General features: G+C 45.8%; 1 protein-coding gene across 1 annotated transcript in view; it reads left to right on the top strand.

The window, feature by feature from the left end:
- Positions 1-24,245, top strand: part of COL15A1 (collagen type XV alpha 1 chain) — a 1,855,347-nt gene that overhangs the window by 938,643 nt on the left and 892,459 nt on the right. The window lies entirely within an intron of this gene.

Here is a 24,245-nt window from a genome sequence, read left to right as displayed (position 1 = left end):
ACATGGTTCCCAGGGCCTGGAGGAGAGTCTCCTCTCCTCCACCCCGGGTACCATCTGCACATTATCCGCTTACTTCCCGCATCGTGGGCACAGCCCCATGCGGGAAGTTAGCGAATCAATGCATTCCTATGGGTGCAGAATCGCAGCGATTCTGCACAAAGAAGTGACATGCTGCGGAATGTAAACCGCTGCGTTTCTGCGCGGTTTTTCCAGCAGCATGTGCACAGCGGTTTGCGGTTTCCATAGGGTTTACATGTAATCAAAATCGCCGCGGATCCGCGGTAAAACCCGCAAAGTGTGAACATGGCCTTATCCTACTCTTTTGCATGTTTGTCACACTTAAATGTTTTCAGATCACCAAGCAAATTTAAGTATTAGACAAAGATAACACAAATAAACATAAAATACAGTTTATAAATGATAACAAAATAATAAATAAATAATAAATGGTCTTTATTATTAAGGGATAACTGGCAGTGAGTCTTTTACAGTGCTCTGGAGGAATTTGGGCTCACTCATCTTTGCAGAATTGTTGTAATTTGGCCACATTGGAGGGTTTCCGAGCATGAACCGCCTTTTTAAGGTCATGATACAGCATCTCAATTGGATTAATGCGGGACTTTGACTAAGCTGCTCAAAAATCTTAATTTTATTTTTTATGCCATGCAGAGGTGGAATTGCTGGTGTGGTTTGGATAATTGTCTTGCTGCATAACCCAAGTGCGCTTCAGCTTGAAGTCCAGAACAGATAGCCGAACATTCTCCTTCAAGATTTTTTGGCAGACAGCAGACTTCATGGTTCCATTTACCACAGCAAGTCTTCCAGTTTCTTAAGGAGAAAAACAGCCCCAAAGCATCACACTACCACCACCATATTTTACTTTTGGTATGATATTCCTTTTCTGAAATCCTGTGCTTTTTCTACGTCAGATGTAATGGGGCATACACCTTTCAAAATGTTCAACTTTGTCTCTTGTCTTGGGAGTATTGTCCAAAGTCTAGGGGATGTCATGAACACTGACCTTAGCTGAGGCAAGTGAGGCCCACTGTTTTTTGAATATTATTGTGGGGTCTTTTGTGACCTTTTGGTTGAGTTGTTGCTACACTCTTAGGGTAATTTTTATCGGCTGGCCACTCCTGGGAAGATTTACCACTGTTCCATGTTTCTGCCATTTGTGTATAATGGCTCTCACTATAGTTTGCTGGTGTCCCAAACTTTTAGAAATGGATTTATAATATTTTCCAGTCTGATGGATCTCAATTACTTTATTTCTCATTTGTTCTAGAATTTCTTTGGATCGCAGCATGATGTCTAGCCTTTGAGGAACTTTTTGTCTACTTCACTTTGTCAGGCAGGTCCTATTTAAGTGATTTTGTTTGAGAACAGGTGTGGCAGTAATCAGGCCTAGGTTTGTGAATTTGAATTCAGCTTCCCAAAGATGTAATAAACTAGTTAATTTATGTTTTAAGGAGAGAAGGGCAATCACTTTTTCACAGAGGGTCCTGTAGGTTTGGATTTCTTTTTCTCTTCATAATAAAGACCTTCATTTAGAAACTGCATTTTGTCTTTACTTGTGTTATCCTTATCTAATATTTAAATTTGTTTGGTGAGCTGAAAATGTTAAGTGTGACAAACATGCAAAAACCTAAGAAATCAGGAAGGGGCAAACACTTTTTCACACAACTATTTACTGTACCTTTTTGAGGCAACCAACCAAAATTTCATTGAAAAAGACAACATGAGTGCCTTAATCTTAACAAGGCTTAACCCCTTAGTGACGGAGCCAAATTTTTGAAATCTGACCAGTGTCACTTTATGTGGTAATAACTCTGGAACGCTTCAACAAATCCCAGTGATTTTGATATTGTTTTTTCGTGACACGTTATACTTTATGATAATGGTAAATTTAAGTCAATATCTTTTGTGTTTATTTATAAAAAATATCAGGAATTTGAGAAAAATGTAAAAAAATTAGCAATTTTCAAACTTTGAATGATTATCTCTTTAATCCAGAAAGTCATACCACAGCAAAACATTAATAAATAACATTTCCCACATGTCGGCTTTACATCAGCACCATTTATAAAATGTTATTTTAGTTTGTTAGCATTTTAGGAGGATTTAAAATGTAGCAGCAATTTTTCATTTTTTCAAGGAAATTTACAAAATGTATTTTTTTAGGAACTTATCCATGTTTGAAGTGACTTTAGGGGTCCTATATATTGGGAAACCCCCAAACGTGATACCAATTTAAAAACCGCACCCCCTGACGTTTTGAAAACTGCTGTCAGGTAGTTTATTAACTCTTCAGGTGCTTTACAGGAATTAATGCAAGGTGGCATGACAGGAATGAAAATGTGTATTTTTACCACCTTAAAGCCTCTAACTTCTGAACAGATTACTACAGCCGTTAGACTCTAAGGCCGCAAATTGGTCATGAATAGCCATCGCAAACATCAGGACCACACGATCATGATCTGAGGGCACCAATTGGGATAAAGAGGAAGCCCCCACACTCTGTTAACCATTTATAATGATGTAGTCACTATTGACAGCAGCATCTAAGGGGTTAAACAGATATGCAAGGTGCAAACACTGATCGTGGCTGATACAGCAAGTTGTCAGCTATAGTGTACAGCCGACAGCTGCTAGATTGTCACCTGTATGGGGAGGCTATTCTCATATATCTCAGGTCAGTTAAAAGACGTATTGGCTGTCATTAAAATATCTTAATAGTAAGCCCTATGTGCATCTATGTTACACATTATTGCTGACTAGTTCACTATTTACATGTCCACGAAAAAATATGCACATGAACAGAAAAATAGATTATCCGTGAAAAACATGGATAGAACACGAACATGAAAAATGGATGTCTGAAAGAGCCCAAGGTTAATGACATCTATTGGACACACATAGTGTTCATGGATTTAAGGTTCTAGTGCTGCATCATGGTTTTCATTATAACTGGAAAACACGGCACAGATATGAAAAGTCTAAGGGTATGTGAATATCTCGTACTTCAGACGTCAGCACTAGGGTTGAGCGAAACGGATCGGTCATTTTCAGAAATCGCCGACTTTTAGGCAAAGTTGGGTTTCATGAAACCCGAACCGATCCTAGTGTGGGATCGGACATGCGGTACACGATCAGAGCGCCAAAGTCGCGTTTCGTATGACGCTGTTACTGCCGTTTTTCTTCCAATGAAGGAGGACGCAGAGTGTGGGCAGCGTGATGACATAGGTCTCTGTCCCCACCATCTTAGACAAGGGCATGGCAGTGATTGGCTTGCTGTCTGCGGCATCACAGGGGCTATAAAGGGGAGTGCACGCCAACCGCCATCTTACTTCTGCCGATCTGAGCATAGGGAGAGTTTGCTGCATTTAGTCAGAAGCAGGGACAGAGTTAGGGAGGAAATATAAACCTCCAAACCGCTTGTGCTGGAGCGATTTTCACTGTCCCACACCACCTTTTTGTGCAGGGACAGTGGAGGTCGTATTTTAGTGCAGCAGCTGCATAGCTGTGTGCACGGTGCTGTGCAAACCAACTGCTTTTTTCAAAGCAAAAATCCTGTTGCTCCTTTCTGCACAGTTACCTGTCTTGTTTATTTGTCTACCAATTTTTTTGTTCAGCAGTCCTTTTTATTGCTGCCATACTTGTAATGAGATCATTGTAGGAAGCTTGTTATTGCAGTATTTTTTTTTTTTTTTTTATAATAATAATTAGAGCCACTTTCTGCCACGTTCATAGTGTTGTGTTATACCACTGGGCCAGAGTTGTGGTTCAGTTTCTCCCCCAAAAAGTGAGATAGTAATTCTCACACAGTTTATATTCTGCTGTACTGCTAGTGTGTTGTATATTAGGCAGCCACTTTCTGCCACGTTCATAGTGTTGTGTTATACCACTGGGCCAGAGCTGTGGTTCAGTGTCTCCCCCCAAAAGTGAGATAGTATTTCTCACACAGTTTATATTCTGCTGTACTGCTAGTGTGTTGTATATTAGGCAGCCACTTTCTGCCACGTTCATAGTGTTGTGTTATACCACTGGGCCAGAGTTGTGGTTCAGTGTCTCCCCCCAAAAGTGAGATAGTAATTCTCACACAGTTTATATTCTGCAGTACTGCTAGTGTGTCGTATATCAGGCAGCCACTTTCTGCCACGTTCATAGTGTTGTGTTATACCACTGGGCCAGAGCTGTGGTTCAGTGTCTCCCCCCAAAAGTGAGATAGTATTTCTCACACAGTTTATATTCTGCAGTACTGCTAGTGTGTCATATATCAGGCAGCCACTTTCTGCCACGTTCATAGTGTTGTGTTATACCACTGGGCCAGAGTTGTGGTTCAGTGTCTCCCCCCAAAAAATGAGGAAGTCTGGTGGAAGAGGCCGTGGGCGGGGGTTGCCAGCTAGTACTGATGGTGGTGGTGTTGCATCTGGTGGTAGTGGCAAAAGCACAGAAGCACCTAAGGCTGGAGGTGTTGAGCCTGCGTCATCGTCTGGCTACACAAGGCCTCGAAGGCTCCATTACCTGGGAGTAGGAAAGCAGCTTTTAAAGCCGGAGCAGCAGGAAAAAGTTTTGTCTTTCCTTGCTGACTCAGCCTCTAGCTCTTTCGCCTCCTCTTCCCAAAGTTCAAAATCTAAGAGCAGCCAGTCGTCAGTGGATGCTTCCGGTCCGGAAAAAGACGTTTCCTTGTGTCCTTCTCCCAAACCAAAAGTGAAGGATGCGTCAGGCGACACTACAGGTTACTCCATGGAGCTCTTTACCCATACCGTGCCAGGGTTAGAAAGGGAAATTGTACAGTGCCCATTACAAGAAGAATCGGACATGTAGTGCACTGATGCACAGCCACAGCTAGATTATGATGCTGTTCCATTGACTCAGATCACTACATTGACCTCGCAGTTTCCTGAGCCAGAATCTGACCCTGATGAGACTATCGTGCCCTGTCCCGAACGCTATAGCACCGGCTTACATGGTGACACTGAGGAAGGTGCACATGACATTGTGGAGGAGGAGGTGATAGATGACCCAGTTCTTGACCCAGATTGGCAGCCATTGGGGGAAGAGGGTGCCGCTGGCACTAGCTCACAAGCGGAGGAGGGTTATCCGCAGCAACACCAATCTACATCGCAACAGCTGTCATCAGCCAGGCCTGTATCAGGCCCAAAACGTGTGACAAAAACAGTTTTAGGACAGCGTGGCCAACCGCTGAAAGTTGCACAGCGTGCAATGCCTGAAAAGGAATTCCATAGTAGGAAGAGTGCAGTGTGGCATTTTTTTGACCAAGATCCCAATGATCAGTCTAAAGTGATCTGTAAGAAATGCTCAAAGGCCTTTAGCAGAGGGAAGATTCTTCAAAATTTAAATACAACGTGCATGCGTAGACATTTAACCAGCATGCACTTGCAAGCCTGGACTAATTACCAAACGTCCTGTACCGTTGGTGCACCTGGTCAGAATGAAGGTAGTCAGCAACACTACATTGCTTCCCTCACTGTAAGCCCACCGGTTCGGACACCACCAGCAGCAAATGTGGAGGGATCGTCGCAAGGCCAAAGCAGGCAGGGAATCAGAAGGTTATTGGTAGGAAGCACTGTATGTAGGCCAACATCACCAACTGTCTCTCAATCCGCCATGTCCACCCCCGCCACCACCGCTAGTTCCACCATCTGCAGGTCTCTTGTCCAGCTCACCCTAGAAGAGACTCTCGTGAGGAAAAGAAAGTACTCATCCTCTCATCCGCGTACACAGGGTTTAAACGCCCACATTGCCAGATTAATCTCATTAGAGATGATGCCCTACCGGTTGGTCGAAAGCAAAGCTTTCAAAGACCTGATGGCCTACGCAGTACCACGCTATGACCTACCCAGTCGCCACTTCTTTGCGAGAAAAGCCATCCCAGCCCTCCACCAGCATGTCAAAGACCGCATTGTCCATGCACTGAGGCAGTCTGTCAGTGGAAAGGTGCACCTCACCACAGATGCATGGACCAGTAGGCATGGCCAGGGACGTTACGTGTCCATCACGGTGCACTGGGTTAATGTGGTGGATGCAGGGTCCACAGGGGACAGCCATAGTGGGACAGTTCTGCCTAGCCCACGGTCTAGGAAACAGTTGGCAGCAGGCGTTCGACACCCGTCCCCCTCCTCCTCCTCCTCCAGAAGCGACAGTTCGTCCACAGAGCGCAGTCGCCTGGCAACTCCATCCGCAGCTGCCAGTGTTGCACACGAGGTGTCTCATTATGGAACAGCTAGTGGTAAGCGTCAGCAGGCTGTGTTGGAAATGAAGTGTTTGGGCGACAACAGACACACCGCGGAAGTACTGGCCGAGTTCTTGCAGCAAGAAAGTGAGTCATGGCTGGGCAGTGTACATCTTGAGGCAGGCAAGGTAGTCAGTGATAACGGAAGGAATTTTATGGCTGCCATAGCCCTTTCACAACTTAAACACATATCTTGCTTGGCTCACACTTTGAACCAGATGGTGCAGTGCTTCCTGAAAAATTATCCGGAGTTACCAGCCATGCTCCTGAAGGTGCAAAAACTTTGTTCGCACATCCGCCGGTCGCCCGTACACTCCAGCCGTATGCTGAACCATCAGCGATCGCTAAGTCTTCCACAGCAACGCCTAATTATAGATGTTGCAACAAGGTGGAACTCCACACTGCACATGGTTCAGAGGCTGTGTGAACAGAGGCGTGCTGTCATTTATTTGTGGGAGGATACGCATACACGGGCAGGCAGTTGGATGGCAGACATGGAGTTGTCTGGTGTGCAGTGGTCGAAGCTACAAGACCTCTGTCAAGTCCTTCAGTGTTTTGAGGAATGCACACGGCTGGTAAGTGCAGACGACACCATCATAAGCATGAGCATCCCATTTATGCGTCTGCTGATGCAAAGTTTGACACACATTAAGGAGCAGGCGTCTGCAGCCGAGGAGGAGGGAAGCCTTGATGACAGTCAGCCATTGTCTGGTCAGGGAACTGTCCAGGATGAGGTGGCGGACGAAGAGGATGAGGAGGAGGATGATGGAGATGAATATGTATGGGAGGAGGGAGCTTCTCAGGGGGCAATAGAAACTGGTGCCGTTGCAAGGTCTGGTACAGGTTTCTTGCGGGACACTTGTGATGTAGATTTGCAAGAAAGTGCTCCTCAACCCAGCAGAAGCAGTGAATTGACACCTGGAACATTGGCCCACATGGCTGAGTATGCCTTGCGTATCCTAAAAAGGGACCCCCGCATTGTCAAAATGATGACCGATGACGATTACTGGTTGGCCTGCCTAATGGATCCACGCTACAAAGGGAAATTGCAAAATATCATGCCAGATGAGAACCTAGAGCAAATATTGGCTACCAAACAAGCAACTCTTGTAGACCGTTTGGTTCTGGCATTCCCAGCACACAGCAGCTGTGATGGTTCTCACACGAGCCGTAGGGGGCAACATGGCAGAGGTGCTAGCGGTGCCGAAATCCGAAGTGGCATTGGACAGAGGGATTTTATGACAAGGTTGTGGAGTGATTTTTCAATGACCGCTGACACGACAGGGACAGCTGCATCGATTCAAAGTGACAGGAGACAGCATTTGTCCAGTATGGTTACAAACTACTTTTCCTCCCTAATCGATGTTCTCCCTCACAGGTCATTCCCCTTTGATTACTGGGCATCTAAACTAGACACCTGGCCTGAATTGGCAGAATATGCGTTACAGGAGCTCGCTTGCCCTGCTGCCAGAAAGAGTCTTCAGTGCTGCTGGTTCAATACTGACCGAAAAAAGGACACGTCTGGCTACCCAAAATGTTGATGATCTAACCTTCATTAAAATGAACCAATCATGGATTTCACATTCTTTTGCCCCACCTTCCCCTGCTGACATGTAGTTTTCCTTTAAAAAGGTCTTGCTTTTGGACTCCTCTTACTGACTGCTCCAATTCCTCCATTTGCTGCTGCTGAATGTCCACCATAGGCCATTTTTAACACCTCCCTAAATGGCCTGACTCTCCCCACGGGCCCGAGGTCACCACTTGGCGCAAGCACCCGTGCAAGTGCCGTTTGCCTGGACAGGTTGGTGTGCCCACTTTTGGCCGACGGCACTGGCACAGGGTCCCTCATCGTACAATTAAGTGTCTCTGGCGGTGGGGGTGCACACCCAACTTCAGACACACCGTCGTAATATGAGGGGCCCTGGGCCAGTACCGCCGCCCACGAGAGAGTGTCCCCCCCCAGCTCAAACAGTGCTCCACCGCTGTTTAGTCGGTGCTGTTAATCCTTCAATGGCACTACCAATACAAATTGAGAGATGACAGTAAACATATACAGGGACCATGCCCTCCATTTTGACCTGTGAATACTGTGCGCGAACTACCACTATCTGGTACTCAGCTGAGGAACCCACCCCTGTACGTTGCTTTGCCACCTGCTTATTTACGAACATTTTTTTTGCAGACATTTAGCCCGCTTTACTATTTAGGCCAACGTACTGTGTCAGCCACTTATTCCAGTTGTCCTCCCCCGAACAAAGCGGTGCCACCAGTTTACTCCTGTTACCAGTTTAGAACTGCATTGAGCCAACTTTTTTATTTTAGGCCTAGTAAGTTTGTCTGCGCCACTCCTACTAATCGTCCTCCGCTGACCAAAACAATGCTGCCTGTGTACCCGTTACCCATTGTGAACTGCATTGAGCCTACTTTTTTATTTTATGCATAGTAAGTCTGTCTGCGCCACTCCTAGCAATCGTCCTCCGCTGACCAAACCAGTGCTGCCTGTGTACCCCTGTTACCCATTTTAAACTGCATTGAGCCAACATTTTTATTTTAGGCCTAAGTCTGTCTGGGCCACTCCAGTCCTGACAATCGTCCTCCGCTTTACAACGCTCTGCCGCCTGTGTACCCCTGTAACCAATTTTAAACTGCATTGAGCCAACTTTTTTAATTTAGGCCTACTACCTGTGTCTGTCTGCGCCACTCAATACAGCTGTCCTTCACTGCACAAAGCAGAGCCTCAATTTGCAGCCGATATCACATATTAAAGTGCATTTGGCCTACTAGTTTGGTTGGGCCTACTAACGGTGTCTGCCACTCCTTGGTATTCTCCTGTGTTTTTCTCCTGAGCTTCAATCTTCAGGCTTTCGGCCTATAGGAATTTTACAACTGCATTTGGCCTACTGGTTTGGTTGGGCCTACTAACGGTGTCTGCCGCTCCTTGCTGTTCTCCTCTATTGTGAATTCTGTTCTTGGGCTCCCTCCGGTGGTTATCAGTGGTAGCGCTGCTGTTTGTCCTTCACAGCAGTTATCAGGTGTGTTCACTCTGGACTGGGCTATTTAGTCTGGCTTCACCCTTTAGTGAGTGCCAGTTGTCCATTGTATCTGGAGGATTCACATCTCTTCATGGTCTCTCTTCCTTCCTGGTCTTTTCACCAAGATAAGTCCTGCTTGTTTTGCAGCCCACATTTTGTGGGCCTTATTGTTCAGTGCATTTCATGTTTTTTCTTGTCCAGCTTAATCTGTGTAAGGATTTATGCAGTCAAGCTGGTATCTCTGGAGAGGCAGATATACCCTTCATGTCTTTAGTTAGATGTGAAGTTTTTGTACTTTCTGTGGTGGATATTTCATAGTATTTTAATACTGACCGCATAGTACTCTGTCCTATCTTTCCTATCTAGCTAGATTGGCCTCCTTTGCTAAATCCTGTTTTCAGCTTGTGTATGTTTATTCCTCTCCTCTCACAGTCAATATTTGTGGGGGGCTGCCTATCCTTTGGGAATTTTCTGAGGCGAGATAGCTTTCCCTGTTCTATCTATAGGGTTAATTAGTCCTCCGGCTGTGTCGAGGTGTCTAGGATCAGTAGGTACATCCCACGGCTACTTCTAGTTGCGGTGTTAAGTTCAGGGTCTGCGGTCAGTACAGATACCACCGTCTCCAGAGTACGTCTCATGCTGCTCCTAGGCCACCAGTTCATAACAGTACAACTGGCCCATAATGAGTTAACCGCATCTCCGAAGAAGGGAAAGAAAGTGCTGAGCCATTTTTGTTTCTGTACTCTGTTGTGTTTTTTTTTCCCTCTTTACCTCTGGGTGGCTCAGGAGTTAGGCGCTAATGTAGCGCCCCCACTGCTGCAGGGCCGAGGGGTACCCGGTACCGGGCCTCTGAGTCTCTGCTCTGGGGTTGTCACGGTGGCTAGACCTGGTCCGTGACCCTGCTGAGGGGCGTACAGTAATAGATGTAGATAGTGATGGTGGTGCGGTGCAGTAAATAACGAGGACACCAGGTTGCAGGTCTCTTTACCTCTTTACTGAAGGTCTCTGGGTCCTCAGTCCGGAATACGGTTCACCAGGCTGCGCAAGTCCGGCCGGTCCAATGGCACCTCCAGAGTTCTCCTTGCAGGTGGAAATCTGTGCCTTCCTGCTAGTGCTATGTGTTGTGGTCCTCCCCTGCTGTGCTTATGGGATAGTCCCCACAACTGTTGTGTCTGTTTCTCATGATCCCTCACAACTCGATTAGATGATCTTCTGCTAATCTTCCGTCCCTCTCAGGTGTTATGGTTGGGACGCACCCGTATGACGGGTAGGCTCGGAGCTCTTCCGGGACCCTAGAGTCGCCCCTCTCCACAGGTTGCCCCCTATGTCTGCGTGGGTGATTTAAGTGAGACAGCCCGCCTGTGACTGACTGTCCTGCCGTTGGTTTGAAGTATGGCTTAGAGCTCTGTACCTCCTCGGCGTTCTGGCCGCCGGTTGTTTACGCCTCAGTAGGATGTTGCCTCGATCTTACAGCACGACTCCTACTGGTATTCTCCTTCTTGCTTTGATCTCGTTTCTCACTCAGCACAATAAATCTCGCTTCTTGTCCTTTCTTAGGGCACCGCCGCTATGAAGTGCAGGCGCGGTCCCGTATCTTTCTCTCTGTTTGCCAGGCCGCTGTCAGGATCCCACCCCTGACAGGGACCCTACCAAATCTTCCCCTGCAACACCCTCTGCCACAAGGTGTTGCCTGGTTCGTACCCAGTCAGCTTTCTCTCTAACTTCCTGCCTGACCCCCAGTTTTACCAGTATGTGAGGAGTGGCCTAATGAATAGTACCCTTAGCTCCCCCTGGAGGCCCGACTGTGAAATGTATTGGTGTATGTGATACCTGGTTAGATAAACTCCTTCAGTGCCATCAGACGTAGCATAGCCCCCCTTAGCGGCGGAGCCACAGTACTGCAACGACCAGGACTCTGGGGCGCTGCACTCCCCCCCGGTTAAATCCAGTACTCCTGGACTGGGAAGAAAACAACAATACATGTCAGCAAAAAGACATACAATTTTTGTGAGTGCAATTACAATAAGCATATTTGAACAGAGCTTCCCTTTATGGGAGGTGAGGACACTTGAACGTTACAAACATGGTTAAATACTCTTAAATAACCTACTATAAATAACTTTTCTTACCCAACCGGGTATTCTACTAAGTGCAAATTTTGAACAATAATTTAACATTGCCTTTAAGGATGTACACTTTGAATCCACTAAAGACCTTCTTATAACATTATAAGGCTTAAGCAACTGTGCTACATTCTCCTACTTTACGTCTGCAGGACCGCCTGTTGTGAATTTGGTTTTTGGGCTCCCCCGGTGGTCACTGGTGGTACTGGACTTGTGTGCTTCACTTTCTCTGTTCACCTGTTTCCATCAGGATATGGGTGTATCCTATTTAGCCTTGCTGCTCAGTTATTCTAGTGCCGGCCATCAATGTAACCAGTGCCTTTCTGTTGCATGTTCCTGCTTCTAGACTACTATCAGCTAAGTTGGACTCTTAGTCCTAAGTTTGTTTTGCATTTTTGTTCCAGTTCACAGTTATGTTATTTTTCTGTAGCTGGAAGCTCTTGTGGGCCGAAATTGCCACTCCGGTGTCATGAGTTGACACATGAGTCTTAAAGTAATTTCGGGATGGTATTTTAATAGGGTTTTCAGCTGACCGTGAAGTTCCCTATTGTATCTTCTTGCTATCTAGTAAGCGGACCTCGCTTTGCTGAACCTACCTTCATACTGCGTATGTCTTTTCCTCTGAACTCATCGTCAATATATGTGGGGGGCTTCTGTCTCCTTTTTGGGGGAATTTCCCTAGAGGTAAGCCAGGTCTGTCTTTTCCTCTATTAGGGTTAGTTAGTCCTCCGGCTGGCGCTAGGCGTCTAGGGATAAAACGTAGGTACGCCACCCGGCCACTGTTAGTTGTGTGGTAGGTTTAGCTCACGGTCAGCTCGAGATTCCATCACCCAAGAGCTAGTCTGTTGTTTAAGTTCTCTGACGTTCCCTTGCCATTGGGAACCATGACAGTATGGCCGGCCAAGGGTTAAAACCGTTGGCAGAAGAAAGGAGAGAAAAAGAAGTCTGCAGATTTTTTTTTTTTCCTTCTGAGTTTGCTTTTTAGTTGACTCAGTTGCATTTCTGCTCTAATTGCAGCCTTTGTCTCTCTCTCTCCTTCTAATCCTTGAATGGCTCTGATCTCACCTGATTAAAATGGATCCTCAGAGTTTGGTTACAGGTTTGAATAATCTTGCTACGAAGGTTCAAAATTTACAGGATTTTGTTATTCATGCTCCTATATCTGAACCTAGAATTCCTATACCAGAATTTTTCTCCGGGGATAGATCTCGTTTCCTGAATTTCAAAAATAATTGTAAATTATTTCTTTCCCTGAGATCTCGCTCCGCTGGAGATCCCACACAGCAGGTTAAGATAGTAATTTCCTTGCTGCGGGGTGACCCTCAAAACTGGGCATTTGCATTGGCACCCGGGGATCCTGCGTTGCTCAATGTGGATGCGTTTTTTCTGGCTTTGGGGTTGCTTTATGAGGAACCTAACTTAGAGATTCAGGCTGAAAAAGCCTTGATGGCCCTATCTCAAGGGCAAGATGAAGCTGAAATATACTGCCAAAAATTTCGTAAATGGTCTGTGCTTACTCAGTGGAATGAGTGCGCCCTGGCGGCGAATTTCAGAGAGGGTCTCTCTGATGCCATTAAAGATGTTATGGTGGGGTTCCCTGCACCTACAGGTCTGAATGAGTCCATGACAATGGCTATTCAGATTGATCGGCGTTTGCGGGAGCGCAAACCTGTGCACCATTTGGCAGTGTCTTCTGAGAAGGCTCCAGAAAATATGCAATGTGAAAGAATTCTGTCCAGAAGCGAACGGAGAATTTTAGGCGAAAAAATGGGTTGTGCTTCTATTGTGGTGATTCAACTCATGTTATATCAGCATGCTCTAAACGTACAAAAAAGGTTGATAAGTCTATTTCAATCGGCACTTTACAGTCTAAGTTTATTCTGTCTGTGACCTTGATTTGTTCATTATCGTCAATTACCACGGATGCCTATGTCGACTCTGGCGCCGCTTTGAGTCTAATGGATTGGTCCTTTGCCAGGCGCTGTGGGTTTGATCTAGAGCCTCTGGAAGTTCCTATACCTCTGAAGGGTATTGACTCTACACCATTGGCTAGTAATAAACCACAATACTGGACACAAGTGACTATGCGTATGAATCCAGACCATCAGGAGATGATTCGCTTCCTTGTGTTGTACAATCTACATGACGTTTTGGTGCTTGGATTACCATGGTTACAATCTCATAACCCAGTCCTTGACTGGAAAGCTATGTCTGTGTTAAGCTGGGGATGTCAGGGGGCTCATGGGGACGTACCTTTGGTTTCCATTTCGTCATCTATTCCCTCTGAGATTCCGGAATTTTTGTCTGATTATCGTGATGTTTTTGAGGAGCCTAAGCTTGGTTCACTACCTCCTCACAGAGATTGCGATTGTACCATAGATCTGATTCCGGGCAGTAAATTTCCAAAGGGTCGTTTATTTAATCTATCTGTACCTGAACATGCTGCTATGCGAGAATATATTAAGGAGTCCCTGGAAAAGGGACATATTCGTCCTTCTTCATCTCCCTTAGGAGCCGGTTTTTTCTTTGTATCTAAAAAAGATGGCTCTTTGAGGCCGTGTATTGATTATCGACTCTTGAATAAAATTACAGTCAAATATCAGTATCCTCTGCCACTGCTGACTGATTTGTTTGCTCGAATAAAGGGGGCTAAGTGGTTCTCTAAGATTGATCTCCGTGGGGCGTATAATTTGGTGCGAATTAAGCAGGGGGATGAGTGGAAAACCGCATTTAATACGCCCGAGGGCCATTTTGAGTATTTAGTAATGCCTTTTGGTCTTTCAAATGCCCCTTCAGTCTTTCAGTCCTTTATGCATGACATTTTCCGTGAATATTTGGATAAATTTATGATCGTGTATCTGGATGATATTTTGATTTTTTCGGATGACTGGGATTCTCATGTCCAACAGGTCAGGAGGGTTTTTCAGGTTTTGCGGGCTAATTCCTTGTGTGTGAAGGGTTCTAAGTGTATTTTTGGGGTTCAAAAGATTTCTTTTTTGGGGTACATTTTTTCCCCCTCTTCCATTGAGATGGATCCTGTCAAGGTTCGGGCTATTTGTGATTGGACGCAACCTTCTTCTCTTAAGAGCCTTCAGAAATTTTTGGGCTTTGCTAATTTTTATCGTCGATTTATAACTGGTTTTTCTGATGTTGCTAAACCTTTGACTGATTTGACCAAAAAGGGAGCTGATGTTGCTGATTGGTCCCCTGCTGCTGTGGAGGCCTTTCGGGAGCTTAAGCGCCCCTGTGTTGCGTCAGCCTGATGTTACTCTTCCTTTTCAGCTTGAGGTCGATGCTTCCGAGATCGGAGCTGGGGCGGTCTTGTCGCAGAAAAGTTCCGACTGCTCCGTGATGAGACCTTGTGCGTTCTTTTCACGAAAATTTTCGCCCGCCGAGCGAAATTATGATATTGGTAATCGGGAGCTTTTGGCTATGAAGTGGGCTTTTGAGGAGTGGCGTCATTGGCTTGAGGGGGCTAGACATCAGGTGGTGGTATTGACTGATCACAAGAATTTGATTTATCTTGAGTCTGCCAGGCGCCTGAATCCTAGACAGGCGCGCTGGTCGTTGTTTTTCTGTCGGTTTAATTTTGTGGTCTCATACTTACCAGGTTCTAAAAATGTGAAGGCGGATGCCCTTTCTAGGAGTTTTGAGCCTGATTCCCCTGGTGATTCTGAACCTACAGGTATCCTTAAGGATGGGGTGATATTATCTGCTGTTTCCCCAGACCTGCGACGGGCTTTGCAGGAGTTTCAGGCGGATAGACCTGATCGTTGCCCGCCTGGTAGACTGTTTGTTCCTGATGATTGGACCAGTAGAGTCATCTCGGAGGTTCATTCTTCTGTGTTGGCAGGTCATCCCGGGATCTTTGGTACCAGGGATTTGGTGGCTAGGTCCTTCTGGTGGCCTTCCCTGTCTCGAGATGTACGAGTTTTTGTGCAGTCTTGTGATGTTTGTGCTCGGGCCAAACCTTGTTGTTCTCGGGCCAGCGGATTGTTGTTATCTTTGCCTATTCCGAAGAGGCCTTGGACTCACATCTCTATGGATTTTATTTCTGATCTCCCTGTTTCTCAGAAAATGTCTGTCATCTGGGTGGTGTGTGACCGTTTTTCAAAGATGGTCCATTTGGTGCCCTTGCCTAAGTTGCCTTCCTCATCCGAGTTGGTTCCTCTGTTTTTTCAAAATGTGGTTCGCTTGCATGGTATTCCGGAGAATATCGTTTCTGACAGGGGGACCCAGTTCGTGTCTAGATTTTGGCGGGCGTTCTGTGCTAGGATGGGCATTGATTTGTCTTTTTCGTCTGCGTTCCATCCTCAGACTAATGGCCAGACTGAGCGAACTAATCAGACCTTGGAGACTTATTTGAGGTGTTTTGTGTCTGCTGATCAGGATGACTGGGTTGCCTTTTTGCCGTTGGCGGAGTTTGCTCTCAATAATCGGGCTAGTTCTGCCACTTTGGTTTCTCCTTTCTTTTGCAATTCGGGGTTTCATCCTCGTTTTTCTTCCGGTCAGGTGGAGTCTTCGGATTGTCCTGGAGTGGATACTGTGGTGGATAGGTTGCATCGGATTTGGGGACAGGTGGTGGACAATTTGGAGTTGTCCCAGGAGAAGACTCGGCATTTTGCTAACCGCCGTCGTCGTGTTGGTCCTCGTCTTCGTGTTGGGGACTTGGTGTGGTTGTCTTCTCGTTTTGTCCCTATGAGGGTTTCTTCTCCTAAGTTTAAGCCTCGGTTCATCGGCCCGTATAAGATTTTGGAGATTCTTAACCCCGTGTCCTTTCGATTGGACCTCCCAGCATCTTTTTCTATCCATAATGTCTTCCATCGGTCATTATTGCGCAGGTATGAGGTACCGGTTGTGCCTTCCGTTGAGCCTCCCGCTCCGGTGTTGGTTGAGGGTGAATTGGAGTACGTTGTGGAGAAGATCTTGGACTCCCGTGTTTCCAGACGGAAACTTCAGTATCTGGTCAAGTGGAAGGGCTACGGTCAAGAGGATAATTCTTGGGTGACAGCCTCTGATGTTCATGCCTCTGATTTGGTCCGTGCCTTTCATAGGGCTCATCCTGATCGCCCTGGTGGTTCTTGTGAGGGTTCGGTGCCCCCTCCTTGAGGGGGGGGTACTGTTGTGAATTTGGTTTTTGGGCTCCCCCGGTGGTCACTGGTGGTACTGGACTTGTGTGCTTCACTTTCTCTGTTCACCTGTTTCCATCAGGATATGGGTGTATCCTATTTAGCCTTGCTGCTCAGTTATTCTAGTGCCGGCCATCAATGTAACCAGAGCCTTTCTGTTGCATGTTCCTGCTTCTAGACTACTATCAGCTAAGTTGGACTCTTAGTCCTAAGTTTGTTTTGCATTTTTGTTCCAGTTCACAGTTATGTTATTTTTCTGTAGCTGGAAGCTCTTGTGGGCCGAAATTGCCACTCCGGTGTCATGAGTTGACACATGAGTCTTAAAGTAATTTCGGGATGGTATTTTAATAGGGTTTTCAGCTGACCGTGAAGTTCCCTATTGTATCTTCTTGCTATCTAGTAAGCGGACCTCGCTTTGCTGAACCTACCTTCATACTGCGTATGTCTTTTCGTCTGAACTCATCGTCAATATATGTGGGGGGCTTCTGTCTCCTTTTTGGGGGAATTTCCCTAGAGGTAAGCCAGGTCTGTCTTTTCCTCTATTAGGGTTAGTTAGTCCTCCGGCTGGCGCTAGGCGTCTAGGGATAAAACGTAGGTACGCCACCCGGCCACTGTTAGTTGTGTGGTAGGTTTAGCTCACGGTCAGCTCGAGATTCCATCACCCAAGAGCTAGTCTGTTGTTTAAGTTCTCTGACGTTCCCTTGCCATTGGGAACCATGACAGTATGGCCGGCCAAGGGTTAAAACCGTTGGCAGAAGAAAGGAGAGAAAAAGAAGTCTGCAGATTTTTTTTTTTTCCTTCTGAGTTTGCTTTTTAGTTGACTCAGTTGCATTTCTGCTCTAATTGCAGCCTTTGTCTCTCTCTCTCCTTCTAATCCTTGAATGGCTCTGATCTCACCTGATTAAAATGGATCCTCAGAGTTTGGTTACAGGTTTGAATAATCTTGCTACGAAGGTTCAAAATTTACAGGATTTTGTTATTCATGCTCCTATATCTGAACCTAGAATTCCTATACCAGAATTTTTCTCCGGGGATAGATCTCGTTTCCTGAATTTCAAAAATAATTGTAAATTATTTCTTTCCCTGAGATCTCGCTCCGCTGGAGATCCCGCACAGCAGGTTAAGATAGTAATTTCCTTGCTGCGGGGTGACCCTCAAAACTGGGCATTTGCATTGGCACCCGGGGATCCTGCGTTGCTCAATGTGGATGCGTTTTTTCTGGCTTTGGGGTTGCTTTATGAGGAACCTAACTTAGAGATTCAGGCTGAAAAAGCCTTGATGGCCCTATCTCAAGGGCAAGATGAAGCTGAAATATACTGCCAAAAATTTCGTAAATGGTCTGTGCTTACTCAGTGGAATGAGTGCGCCCTGGCGGCGAATTTCAGAGAGGGTCTCTCTGATGCCATTAAAGATGTTATGGTGGGGTTCCCTGCACCTACAGGTCTGAATGAGTCCATGACAATGGCTATTCAGATTGATCGGCGTTTGCGGGAGCACAAACCTGTGCACCATTTGGCAGTGTCTTCTGAGAAGGCTCCAGAAAATATGCAATGTGATAGAATTCTGTCCAGAAGCGAACGGCAGAATTTTAGGCGAAAAAATGGGTTGTGCTTCTATTGTGGTGATTCAACTCATGTTATATCAGCATGCTCTAAACGTACAAAAAAGGTTGATAAGTCTATTTCAATTGGCACTTTATAGTCTAAGTTTATTCTGTCTGTGACCTTGATTTGTTCATTATCGTCAATTACCACGGATGCCTATGTCGACTCTGGCGCCGCTTTGAGTCTAATGGATTGGTCCTTTGCCAGGCGCTGTGGGTTTGATCTAGAGCCTCTGGAAGTTCCTATACCTCTGAAGGGTATTGACTCTACACCATTGGCTAGTAATAAACCACAATACTGGACACAAGTGACTATGCGTATGAATCCAGACCATCAGGAGATGATTCGCTTCCTTGTGTTGTACAATCTACATGACGTTTTGGTGCTTGGATTACCATGGTTACAATCTCATAACCCAGTCCTTGACTGGAAAGCTATGTCTGTGTTAAGCTGGGGATGTCAGGGGGCTCATGGGGACGTACCTTTGGTTTCCATTTCGTCATCTATTCCCTCTGAGATTCCGGAATTTTTGTCTGATTATCGTGATGTTTTTGAGGAGCCTAAGCTTGGTTCACTACCTCCTCACAGAGATTGCGATTGTACCATAGATCTGATTCCGGGCAGTAAATTTCCAAAGGGTCGTTTATTTAATCTATCTGTACCTGAACATGCTGCTATGCGAGAATATATTAAGGAGTCCCTGGAAAAGGGACATATTCGTCCTTCTTCATCTCCCTTAGGAGCCGGTTTTTTCTTTGTATCTAAAAAAGATGGCTCTTTGAGGCCGTGTATTGATTATCGACTCTTGAATAAAATTACAGTCAAATATCAGTATCCTCTGCCACTGCTGACTGATTTGTTTGCTCGAATAAAGGGGGCTAAGTGGTTCTCTAAGATTGATCTCCGTGGGGCGTATAATTTGGTGCGAATTAAGCAGGGGGATGAGTGGAAAACCGCATTTAATACGCCCGAGGGCCATTTTGAGTATTTAGTAATGCCTTTTGGTCTTTCAAATGCCCCTTCAGTCTTTCAGTCCTTTATGCATGACATTTTCCGTGAATATTTGGATAAATTTATGATCGTGTATCTGGATGATATTTTGATTTTTTCGGATGACTGGGATTCTCATGTCCAACAGGTCAGGAGGGTTTTTCAGGTTTTGCGGGCTAATTCCTTGTGTGTGAAGGGTTCTAAGTGTATTTTTGGGGTTCAAAAGATTTCTTTTTTGGGGTACATTTTTTCCCCCTCTTCCATTGAGATGGATCCTGTCAAGGTTCGGGCTATTTGTGATTGGACGCAACCTTCTTCTCTTAAGAGCCTTCAGAAATTTTTGGGCTTTGCTAATTTTTATCGTCGATTTATAACTGGTTTTTCTGATGTTGCTAAACCTTTGACTGATTTGACCAAAAAGGGAGCTGATGTTGCTGATTGGTCCCCTGCTGCTGTGGAGGCCTTTCGGGAGCTTAAGCGCCCCTGTGTTGCGTCAGCCTGATGTTACTCTTCCTTTTCAGCTTGAGGTCGATGCTTCCGAGATCGGAGCTGGGGCGGTCTTGTCGCAGAAAAGTTCCGACTGCTCCGTGATGAGACCTTGTGCGTTCTTTTCACGAAAATTTTCGCCCGCCGAGCGAAATTATGATATTGGTAATCGGGAGCTTTTGGCTATGAAGTGGGCTTTTGAGGAGTGGCGTCATTGGCTTGAGGGGGCTAGACATCAGGTGGTGGTATTGACTGATCACAAGAATTTGATTTATCTTGAGTCTGCCAGGCGCCTGAATCCTAGACAGGCGCGCTGGTCGTTGTTTTTCTGTCGGTTTAATTTTGTGGTCTCATACTTACCAGGTTCTAAAAATGTGAAGGCGGATGCCCTTTCTAGGAGTTTTGAGCCTGATTCCCCTGGTGATTCTGAACCTACAGGTATCCTTAAGGATGGGGTGATATTATCTGCTGTTTCCCCAGACCTGCGACGGGCTTTGCAGGAGTTTCAGGCGGATAGACCTGATCGTTGCCCGCCTGGTAGACTGTTTGTTCCTGATGATTGGACCAGTAGAGTCATCTCGGAGGTTCATTCTTCTGTGTTGGCAGGTCATCCCGGGATCTTTGGTACCAGGGATTTGGTGGCTAGGTCCTTCTGGTGGCCTTCCCTGTCTCGAGATGTACGAGTTTTTGTGCAGTCTTGTGATGTTTGTGCTCGGGCCAAACCTTGTTGTTCTCGGGCCAGCGGATTGTTGTTATCTTTGCCTATTCCGAAGAGGCCTTGGACTCACATCTCTATGGATTTTATTTCTGATCTCCCTGTTTCTCAGAAAATGTCTGTCATCTGGGTGGTGTGTGACCGTTTTTCAAAGATGGTCCATTTGGTGCCCTTGCCTAAGTTGCCTTCCTCATCCGAGTTGGTTCCTCTGTTTTTTCAAAATGTGGTTCGCTTGCATGGTATTCCGGAGAATATCGTTTCTGACAGGGGGACCCAGTTCGTGTCTAGATTTTGGCGGGCGTTCTGTGCTAGGATGGGCATTGATTTGTCTTTTTCGTCTGCGTTCCATCCTCAGACTAATGGCCAGACTGAGCGAACTAATCAGACCTTGGAGACTTATTTGAGGTGTTTTGTGTCTGCTGATCAGGATGACTGGGTTGCCTTTTTGCCGTTGGCGGAGTTTGCTCTCAATAATCGGGCTAGTTCTGCCACTTTGGTTTCTCCTTTCTTTTGCAATTCGGGGTTTCATCCTCGTTTTTCTTCCGGTCAGGTGGAGTCTTCGGATTGTCCTGGAGTGGATACTGTGGTGGATAGGTTGCATCGGATTTGGGGACAGGTGGTGGACAATTTGGAGTTGTCCCAGGAGAAGACTCGGCATTTTGCTAACCGCCGTCGTCGTGTTGGTCCTCGTCTTCGTGTTGGGGACTTGGTGTGGTTGTCTTCTCGTTTTGTCCCTATGAGGGTTTCTTCTCCTAAGTTTAAGCCTCGGTTCATCGGCCCGTATAAGATTTTGGAGATTCTTAACCCCGTGTCCTTTCGATTGGACCTCCCAGCATCTTTTTCTATCCATAATGTCTTCCATCGGTCATTATTGCGCAGGTATGAGGTACCGGTTGTGCCTTCCGTTGAGCCTCCCGCTCCGGTGTTGGTTGAGGGTGAATTGGAGTACGTTGTGGAGAAGATCTTGGACTCCCGTGTTTCCAGACGGAAACTTCAGTATCTGGTCAAGTGGAAGGGCTACGGTCAAGAGGATAATTCTTGGGTGACAGCCTCTGATGTTCATGCCTCTGATTTGGTCCGTGCCTTTCATAGGGCTCATCCTGATCGCCCTGGTGGTTCTTGTGAGGGTTCGGTGCCCCCTCCTTGAGGGGGGGGTACTGTTGTGAATTTGGTTTTTGGGCTCCCCCGGTGGTCACTGGTGGTACTGGACTTGTGTGCTTCACTTTCTCTGTTCACCTGTTTCCATCAGGATATGGGTGTATCCTATTTAGCCTTGCTGCTCAGTTATTCTAGTGCCGGCCATCAATGTAACCAGAGCCTTTCTGTTGCATGTTCCTGCTTCTAGACTACTATCAGCTAAGTTGGACTCTTAGTCCTAAGTTTGTTTTGCATTTTTGTTCCAGTTCACAGTTATGTTATTTTTCTGTAGCTGGAAGCTCTTGTGGGCCGAAATTGCCACTCCGGTGTCATGAGTTGACACATGAGTCTTAAAGTAATTTCGGGATGGTATTTTAATAGGGTTTTCAGCTGACCGTGAAGTTCCCTATTGTATCTTCTTGCTATCTAGTAAGCGGACCTCGCTTTGCTGAACCTACCTTCATACTGCGTATGTCTTTTCGTCTGAACTCATCGTCAATATATGTGGGGGGCTTCTGTCTCCTTTTTGGGGGAATTTCCCTAGAGGTAAGCCAGGTCTGTCTTTTCCTCTATTAGGGTTAGTTAGTCCTCCGGCTGGCGCTAGGCGTCTAGGGATAAAACGTAGGTACGCCACCCGGCCACTGTTAGTTGTGTGGTAGGTTTAGCTCACGGTCAGCTCGAGATTCCATCACCCAAGAGCTAGTCTGTTGTTTAAGTTCTCTGACGTTCCCTTGCCATTGGGAACCATGACAGTATGGCCGGCCAAGGGTTAAAACCGTTGGCAGAAGAAAGGAGAGAAAAAGAAGTCTGCAGATTTTTTTTTTTTTCCTTCTGAGTTTGCTTTTTAGTTGACTCAGTTGCATTTCTGCTCTAATTGCAGCCTTTGTCTCTCTCTCTCCTTCTAATCCTTGAATGGCTCTGATCTCACCTGATTAAAATGGATCCTCAGAGTTTGGTTACAGGTTTGAATAATCTTGCTACGAAGGTTCAAAATTTACAGGATTTTGTTATTCATGCTCCTATATCTGAACCTAGAATTCCTATACCAGAATTTTTCTCCGGGGATAGATCTCGTTTCCTGAATTTCAAAAATAATTGTAAATTATTTCTTTCCCTGAGATCTCGCTCCGCTGGAGATCCCGCACAGCAGGTTAAGATAGTAATTTCCTTGCTGCGGGGTGACCCTCAAAACTGGGCATTTGCATTGGCACCCGGGGATCCTGCGTTGCTCAATGTGGATGCGTTTTTTCTGGCTTTGGGGTTGCTTTATGAGGAACCTAACTTAGAGATTCAGGCTGAAAAAGCCTTGATGGCCCTATCTCAAGGGCAAGATGAAGCTGAAATATACTGCCAAAAATTTCGTAAATGGTCTGTGCTTACTCAGTGGAATGAGTGCGCCCTGGCGGCGAATTTCAGAGAGGGTCTCTCTGATGCCATTAAAGATGTTATGGTGGGGTTCCCTGCACCTACAGGTCTGAATGAGTCCATGACAATGGCTATTCAGATTGATCGGCGTTTGCGGGAGCACAAACCTGTGCACCATTTGGCAGTGTCTTCTGAGAAGGCTCCAGAAAATATGCAATGTGATAGAATTCTGTCCAGAAGCGAACGGCAGAATTTTAGGCGAAAAAATGGGTTGTGCTTCTATTGTGGTGATTCAACTCATGTTATATCAGCATGCTCTAAACGTACAAAAAAGGTTGATAAGTCTATTTCAATTGGCACTTTATAGTCTAAGTTTATTCTGTCTGTGACCTTGATTTGTTCATTATCGTCAATTACCACGGATGCCTATGTCGACTCTGGCGCCGCTTTGAGTCTAATGGATTGGTCCTTTGCCAGGCGCTGTGGGTTTGATCTAGAGCCTCTGGAAGTTCCTATACCTCTGAAGGGTATTGACTCTACACCATTGGCTAGTAATAAACCACAATACTGGACACAAGTGACTATGCGTATGAATCCAGACCATCAGGAGATGATTCGCTTCCTTGTGTTGTACAATCTACATGACGTTTTGGTGCTTGGATTACCATGGTTACAATCTCATAACCCAGTCCTTGACTGGAAAGCTATGTCTGTGTTAAGCTGGGGATGTCAGGGGGCTCATGGGGACGTACCTTTGGTTTCCATTTCGTCATCTATTCCCTCTGAGATTCCGGAATTTTTGTCTGATTATCGTGATGTTTTTGAGGAGCCTAAGCTTGGTTCACTACCTCCTCACAGAGATTGCGATTGTACCATAGATCTGATTCCGGGCAGTAAATTTCCAAAGGGTCGTTTATTTAATCTATCTGTACCTGAACATGCTGCTATGCGAGAATATATTAAGGAGTCCCTGGAAAAGGGACATATTCGTCCTTCTTCATCTCCCTTAGGAGCCGGTTTTTTCTTTGTATCTAAAAAAGATGGCTCTTTGAGGCCGTGTATTGATTATCGACTCTTGAATAAAATTACAGTCAAATATCAGTATCCTCTGCCACTGCTGACTGATTTGTTTGCTCGAATAAAGGGGGCTAAGTGGTTCTCTAAGATTGATCTCCGTGGGGCGTATAATTTGGTGCGAATTAAGCAGGGGGATGAGTGGAAAACCGCATTTAATACGCCCGAGGGCCATTTTGAGTATTTAGTAATGCCTTTTGGTCTTTCAAATGCCCCTTCAGTCTTTCAGTCCTTTATGCATGACATTTTCCGTGAATATTTGGATAAATTTATGATCGTGTATCTGGATGATATTTTGATTTTTTCGGATGACTGGGATTCTCATGTCCAACAG

The sequence above is a fragment of the Ranitomeya variabilis genome, chromosome 6 (genome assembly GCF_051348905.1).
Source record: "Ranitomeya variabilis isolate aRanVar5 chromosome 6, aRanVar5.hap1, whole genome shotgun sequence".
In the NCBI taxonomy this organism is placed as follows: Eukaryota; Metazoa; Chordata; class Amphibia; order Anura; family Dendrobatidae; genus Ranitomeya; species Ranitomeya variabilis.
This window is presented reverse-complemented; position numbering and strand designations above follow the sequence as displayed.